Raw genomic sequence first — 7,454 nt, 5'->3', positions numbered from 1 at the left:
TAACCCCGATCCAGTGGTGATGAATCCACTCTGGACAGACTGCTGTCTCATTAGGGTCTAACCTCAGCCAGACACTGCATGTCCAAATAAACGATGAAACAAAGATCCTACTTTTATCAGCAGGATTACGCTTGTTTTCCTTTCCACAACTTTCCTTGTGTGGGCTCATATGTGTGTGTGAGCATCCTCCCTCTCTTTCAGCCTCTGTAAACTGAAGGTGTGATTCACCAGCCTGACTTCACAGTGTTTATACAAATCTGGGTCTATCTTTTTAAATTAATGAGCCCAACAGCACCATTAGACAACTATTTGCCTGACTAATCTGTAGCCAATATGAAATAGTGAGAAAAAGCTGAAATAATCTGCCCTTTATTTGTGATAACATAAACAGTCAAGTTGTTTTAAAGGATGATAACATTAAATATTAGGTCTGGGGTGGGGGACCGAAAGAGATAGTTTACATTCTCACTGGAGTAGTCTTGATAACAGGCCAGAAGGAATATGAGCCCCTTTAAATGTGTGCATTAGTGTAATTTATTAGGCTTCCCTCTCAGCCCTGCTGTTGCTCAGCTCCTTTTTTCCAAACAAAAGACAGGCCAAGGCTGCAGAATGGATGGGAGCATAAAATCATTCATAGTTGATAATCTCATAAAACAACGCCATATATGCTGCCTAATAAGCACAAAACGTTCCATCTGCCTCCTCCCTTCAATCAGGATTAGGTGACTCCTCAAAGTAGATCTGCGTAATTTATGCCCTGTGATTTGAACATGCTTTGGTTTTGGAGTGGGTATGTGGAGAGTCAGGGAGGTTGGGGTAAGGCCAGAAATTTCCTAATTCTTAGGGTATGTCTGGAAGTCATCCCCGCTCTCCGATTTTTAACCAATTTATGTCCAAATGGAATGACCCAGGGAATTAATGAGGTTCTGGCTGTGAGTTCCAGCACTGCAAGGTCAAGTAAATCATGCTTTAGGGCTCCAGTCCTCCCCACTCTGCTCCTTCACTCTTCCCAACTCCACATCCTGCGATAACGCAAAGACAAGGGGCCTGAGAAATACCACCTCATCGACACTTGTGTCCATCCAGTAGAATATATTTTAGAGAACAAGCGCCAACTGGCTGTAAAGTCTGCTTTTAGTGGAGACTGGAAGCTGATAAATGGGAGGGGGGCAGGAGCCGTGGGACTAGAGGTCACTTTCTTCATTTCACATTTCACGGCAGATTGTTGATGTTATGCATATTTCTCTCTCTAGGGGTGACTTTTTTTCTATCTGGGCCAGTGTTTTACTTTAGTATAATATAAAGACTTTATACTTGATTTAGCTGTGTCATTTCCCTTGAAATGAATATGGAGTAGAGCACATTCAAATGAAGGAAAAGTTGACATCATTAGACATAATACCATGAAACCGAGTAGAGTAACACCTAAGTAATGAGAACTGCAAATCAGTTAGCTCCTTTTATGTCGAAAAATAATTTGTCTTCTCATTTAATAGCTGTTAAAAAGCCAGCATTTTACATGTGTGCTTAGTGTTTCATATTTAAGAGGAAAAAAGGTGACAGCATTGTCAAGCAAGCATGAAACAGGAGCACAGTTCACCACTTATGGAACATTGTGGAAAAAGACTGCCAAGTCCTGCTCAGCTGTGTTTTCTGTCCTGCTGTTACCAACAAGGCAGCATTAATCACTTAAAGTAATTCCTTTGTCTTTAAAAAAAAAACTAAACAAAACAACAAAAAAAAGCTGCAAAAACATGGTTTTCATTTTTGCCAATTTTTTAAAGAGCCATCTAAGAGAAATTTAGCCTAGTTGAGTTTTTTTTTTTTTTGTCAGTTAAAAGTTCACAAACTTAATAATGATATTAATCATGCCTGCTTTTCTGTATCTACATCCATAAAATAAATGTGTTTCCAGCTCTTGTGGCCAAGTCAGTAGGTGCAACTTATTTAGGCCATCTGCTCCTCGTGAATCCAACTGTAAAGTAAAAAAAAAAAAGAAAAAAGAAACAACAACAAACACATGCATTTTGTCCATACTGCTGTATATTAGTACAGACAGAACTAAATGATTGCCAGTTCAAAGTTCTGAAGAATATATGGCACTGAAAGCGAGTCAGTAATGTTTTGCCGTGCAATCATCAGGCTGCCCTTGACCATAGAAAACAAGCTCTAACAAGCCAGTGCTCAGTGGGGAATTCCAACATGCTCTACAGATCTTCTCCTGAAAAATCTCAACACTATGAATTTAAAATCTTCTTGAAAACATGGGATGTTTGTAATGTAGTTTTGAACACAATATGTTTTCCTATAATGCACCCTAATGGTGCTTTTTTATAGCTCAAAGTCCCAAGCCCAAACTGAGATAACCCTGGTGGGTGAGACACATCATGCCATGAAAAGTGAACTTCATGTGTAAAATTAAGTGTCCCTCAGATGACAGACTTGGACTTGGTTAGATAATGTTTAAACACAGTTTTATTGTGGGTTGTTGTGGAAGAGAATGAGCAGAAAGCCAGGACCTAGGGAGAGGATAAAGCCAGAGCAATGATCCAGGGAGTGGAGTGGTAGCTTGGCAGTTTGTGGACTGGTTGCTGGAACTTTGCTGTGTGTGGACTGGGCAAAATAGATGTGGCAGCCACCAGGTAGGCAGCTGGCGGGTAACATGGAATGACTGAAATCCTGCGGCACAGAGAGAGCAGGCAAAACACAGGGAGCAACAGGTTACTGAGAATGAATGATTTGGTGTAGAGTTCGGTAAAGGGCTTGGGTTGAAATCTTGCAGGAGGTGCTTGTTGAGTCAGTGACCAGTGGGTGTGGCAGGCAAGGGACCGATGCCCACATGGAGACACTGATACAGAAAGAGAGAGACAAACAGTGAAAACCACAAGAAACACAAGGAAAGGGAAAACAAAAGGCACCGCTAGAGGGGAACCACTTCAATGTTATTACATGTACCACTGATAAGGTTTCAGATGAAACAGGAATAGTTCCTTCTTGACCATTTCATAACCTAAGTTTATCCACACATTCTTTCCTCTGCGTAGTACTTTACCTTGTTTATAAGATTATACTCCCAGTAAAAGTTAGCTTAATATATCAATTAGACCAAAGCCACAAGTTGGAATAAATCTAGACTGTCTGCGATTATCGCCATTACATACTTCAGGGTCTGTTAAAACAAACGGAGCGGTGATGTGAGAAGTCCAAGCAGGATCAGCTGAGGAGAAACAGTCTCCACACTCTTGGCCGCCGAATCTCGACAAGCACCTTGATGGCTGTAATTACTGTCATGTTCCAAAAGAGATGAGAGATACCAGAGGCCCAAATAAAACCTAAAACGGTTTTGATATGATGGATTTCTTGAACTTTGTTTAAAAATTTCTTGAGCTGTCTGTCTGGAGTCTCAAAGAGGTGATGACTTGAGCACTAAAGTTGGTTCATTCAGCCCCTCAGCATACAAAAGCTTTAGAATGTTTAAATCAATAGATAGTTTGCATGCGGCTACAATTGCTGCCGGTTTGATTCACAAGTACATCTGCAGACTGCCTTCAGTAAATGTCTGCTCTGTGTGTTTACATTCTACCAAATGCACTCAGATGACACTGAATCTAAACATATTCACACTGAGACTCTCCATTGCTCAGCTTTACTGGCACATTCCAAGTAGGTCCATCTTTAAGTCCAGCTGTCTTTCAGCTGAAGTTTCTAACTGCTTAGCATTTAAACATAAGCAGTCACTCACTAAGTCAACAAAGATTTGAATTATGTGGAGCTTTAAAAAAAGGAATTTTTATTGCTTAAATAGCAGTGGAGGAGGAAGTAGACAGATTCTTTACTTTTTAAAGTAAGTCTGCAAGAAGTAAAAAAAAACAACAACAAAAAAAACCCTTAAAAAAAACCCTTGCATTTGGATGCTAATATCAGCAAAATTTGCTGTATAGAAAGTAAAAGCACAGACAGCAAAAAAAGGGTGCTGTGAGTACATATGTACTTTTATAGTGCTTTGTAACCATTATATACTGTTAGGTGTAAAGCAGTTTTAGCAAGTATTTTCCCTTTTAATTGTTTTACATTTACATTGTATCATGGTCAATTTAATCAAGCTTTTTGACAAGAATTTACAGAAAGGACTCTTACATGTCAAAATCATTTATTTTTTTATTCATTCATTCATTCAAATTATGGTCAATCAATTTAAAATCTAAAATTTGAAATAAGTGACACCATAAGTATTCACGTGGTTCATCTTTTTCAACACATGTTCAGCCTTTTGGAGCTAGAAATCACGCAGTAAAACTGAGATCGTCTGAGTGCAGTGAATGTGCCTCAAGTAATTGTAGTATAAAGACACCTGTATCTGAAAGGTCCAGTCACTTGTTAATTAGTACTCCTGACTATCATCACTCCATAAAGACAGAAATAGTACTCCAAGCAACTCTGTGAAACTGTGAAAGGGTTACTGAAAAGCATAAGTCAGGGGATGGATACAAGAAAATTTCCAAGTCACTGAGGACAGTTGAATCGACTGTTAAGTGGAATATGGTACATGTGTAAATCTGCACAGAGCAGGCCGTCCTCAGAAACTGAGTGGCAAAGCTCCAACTGACTGTTAGTAAGCTACCTAACATATCCAACACTCTGACAGGGGCCATTGTAACAAGACAATCAGTGTTTTTTACTTCACCACTCAGCGGTTTTAATGTTTTGGCTTATGACCGTATGTATGGCTCAGATGTTTCATCCATTCATCTATTTAATAAACCTGCTTTGTCTTGTAGGAGGTCGTATGGTGGCTAGAATATACTCTAGCTGACATAGGGCAAAAGGCAAGGTAAACTCTGAGCAGGTCGCCAATCCACTGCAGGGCCAGCAGAGACAGACAGACAACAATGAGTGCTCTGCCGCCATTGGTGTATGAATGTATGTAAATGGGTGAATGAGAAGACATTGTAAAGCGCTTTGAGTACCACCAGACAGAAAAGCGCTATATAAGTGGAGACCATTTACTTCCTACGATCTCTTACACCTATATAGCTGCTATGACTTACAGTTGTGCTCTAATGAATTCCAGTTAAGTAAATGTGTCACAGCGGGAGCTGCAACATCCTCAGAGGCAGCCTGCCAGAAACTTAAAAATAAATGACTCCAGCAATCATTTGAGGTTTCACAGGCTGTTTCCCTCCCTCCTTGCTGTAGAACTTAACACATCAGGGAGATAAAAATCACACTTTTGCAAATTGGATTAAGGCACATGCAACAACAAAAAGGGGAATGACTGGGCTCATTGTATTAAACAAAAGATTTTCTGGAAAATCTGCTCCACATATTTGGATACATGAATACACCCTAAATGTAGACCTATTTAACAAAGTTGTCAGAATAAAGTCTCTGTCTTGAGATATGTGTGCTCACAATGGGTAAAACATTCAGAGGGGTTCAGTTTTTACCATACAACACCATCTTTGCATATATATTGATAGTAAACCACTCAACTTTGATGTGCGCATCAATGGCTGTATCTCCATTTATCCAGTGGAGGGCTGTGGGGGGCAGAAATTATGCATCTGCCTCAATCAAGTTTATTTTTACATGGACAAGCTCATATATTGTGTGCCATGGCTATACCCCTGAACTACAAAAAAGCAAAAATATCTGTCACAGCCTTGAAATCCCTCCAAGCACCATTTATCACAAGGAAGGAAAATGTACTGAAATTTGGTGAAATTTATTATAATTTCATATTTTTAACTGTTGTCTTTTACGGTCCTTTTCTTGCAAAAACAAAGTCATTTGTTACATTAATGGTGAGTCTGAATCTTAAAGTACATGTAAAGTAAGCAGAACCTTAGAATATGCTTTCAACAGCCTCCCCTGACCTTGCTGTCTAACCTTGTGTGTCTGCGTTGTATTGAGTTGAGGATAATACACTATGTGCCTTCTCTGCTTAAGATGAAGGCCGAAGGGTGAAATGAGATGCCAGTTCTCACCACAGTTTCCTCTCTTTAGTAGCTCTGACGTGCAAAAACACAAACATACCCATAGCAAGATGACCTAAAAGAATTCATTAAAGGTTCTTGCAGCCCTTTTAAAATCTGAACCCAAATGTCACTATAACACTTAAGAACTACATTATGTGTTTGTGTTGTTTTGCAAGTGACAAGAATAATCTCTCAGATAACTCGACAAATAAGCAGAAAAAGACAATCGATGAGAATAACTCATCATGAATTAGAGAGAGCAGAAAGAAGAGACACATTGGCCCTTCTTAAACCACAGGTATGATATACAGATCCGGGTTGGTCGCCAGTGTAAAATTAATAATAGGAAATGCGAGGGTAGTCCAGTGACTTGTCCAAGATATACTTTCTCTGGCTCTCTAGACCTCTAGAAACCTGGGTGGCCTGCAATCGGGCTTCCTGCCGATTGGTTTCTGATGTTAATGTCATTGCTTTTGCTGGTATGACAGCAGCTACACCACAAGTGTGGTTTGGGTCAGAACAAAGGGACAAGCTGTGATAGCACAATAGACACACTTTTTTCTTTTATTAAAAAAAAACAGAAGAAGAAATTTAGTTTATCTGGATATTTTTGTCCCGTGGTGGAGTCTGTTGCCACAGGGAGGGAAGAAATGAAGAGGAGGATTACATTTTTAAAATCCGATTGTTTAGTACTTCACTTTTCCAGAAATCAGAAACCACACAGTGTATTATGGTTAGTGGATGTTTTGAATTACTTCAGCTACTTAATGGTTCCTCCTTACCCAGCCCACAGAATTGTTTCATAGTGGTTTTAAAACTTTGCTTAAGTCATTGAGTTGGATGTTGAGTAATCTGCTTTCTAAATCTACCCTTCACATTGAAGTAGGCTGTTCACTTCATTTAAAGATTACATTGTTGTTGAATATTGAGGCTACCAATGTTTTAAATATGACATAAGTTTAAAGGCAGAAAACAATATTACTGTTATCAGTTTAAAGCTCATGTCTAAAATATTTACATTTTTGAAAAAATACAAAATAAAACTTGAAATGTTTTTTAATGTTTTGAACCTTAAAGTCAAAAGGACAAAGATCTTTGTCCAACTGAAACAGAGGTTTTAAATTTTCACCAAAATGAGCATTTGAAACTCACAGTGTCCGTATACTTTACAAGGAACTTGTCTTGTGTCAGTTTAATTGTGTCAGTTTAATTAGCTCTAGTTACAAAGTGTATAATGCCCATAAAATCCTAGTTTTCAGAGTAAGTGAGAACAGCCGTGCTGGTATCGGTCTTTGTGCAAGTCGTGCTCAAACCTGCACTGTTTTGAGTATCCCCTGTTTTCTGAAATAACAGAGGATCTAAGGCCCATTACTCTATATACAGAGTATTGTAAAGAGGTAAGTGAAGGTGGGTGGAACATTTTGTAAATCTTATGTCACTAAAACCGCCGCAAGGAGGATGAATGCATTTACTTCG

This window comes from Stegastes partitus, unplaced genomic scaffold, assembly GCF_000690725.1.
Source record: "Stegastes partitus isolate 25-593 unplaced genomic scaffold, Stegastes_partitus-1.0.2 Scaffold80, whole genome shotgun sequence".
NCBI classification, from domain to species: Eukaryota; Metazoa; Chordata; class Actinopteri; family Pomacentridae; genus Stegastes; species Stegastes partitus.
This window is presented reverse-complemented; position numbering follows the sequence as displayed.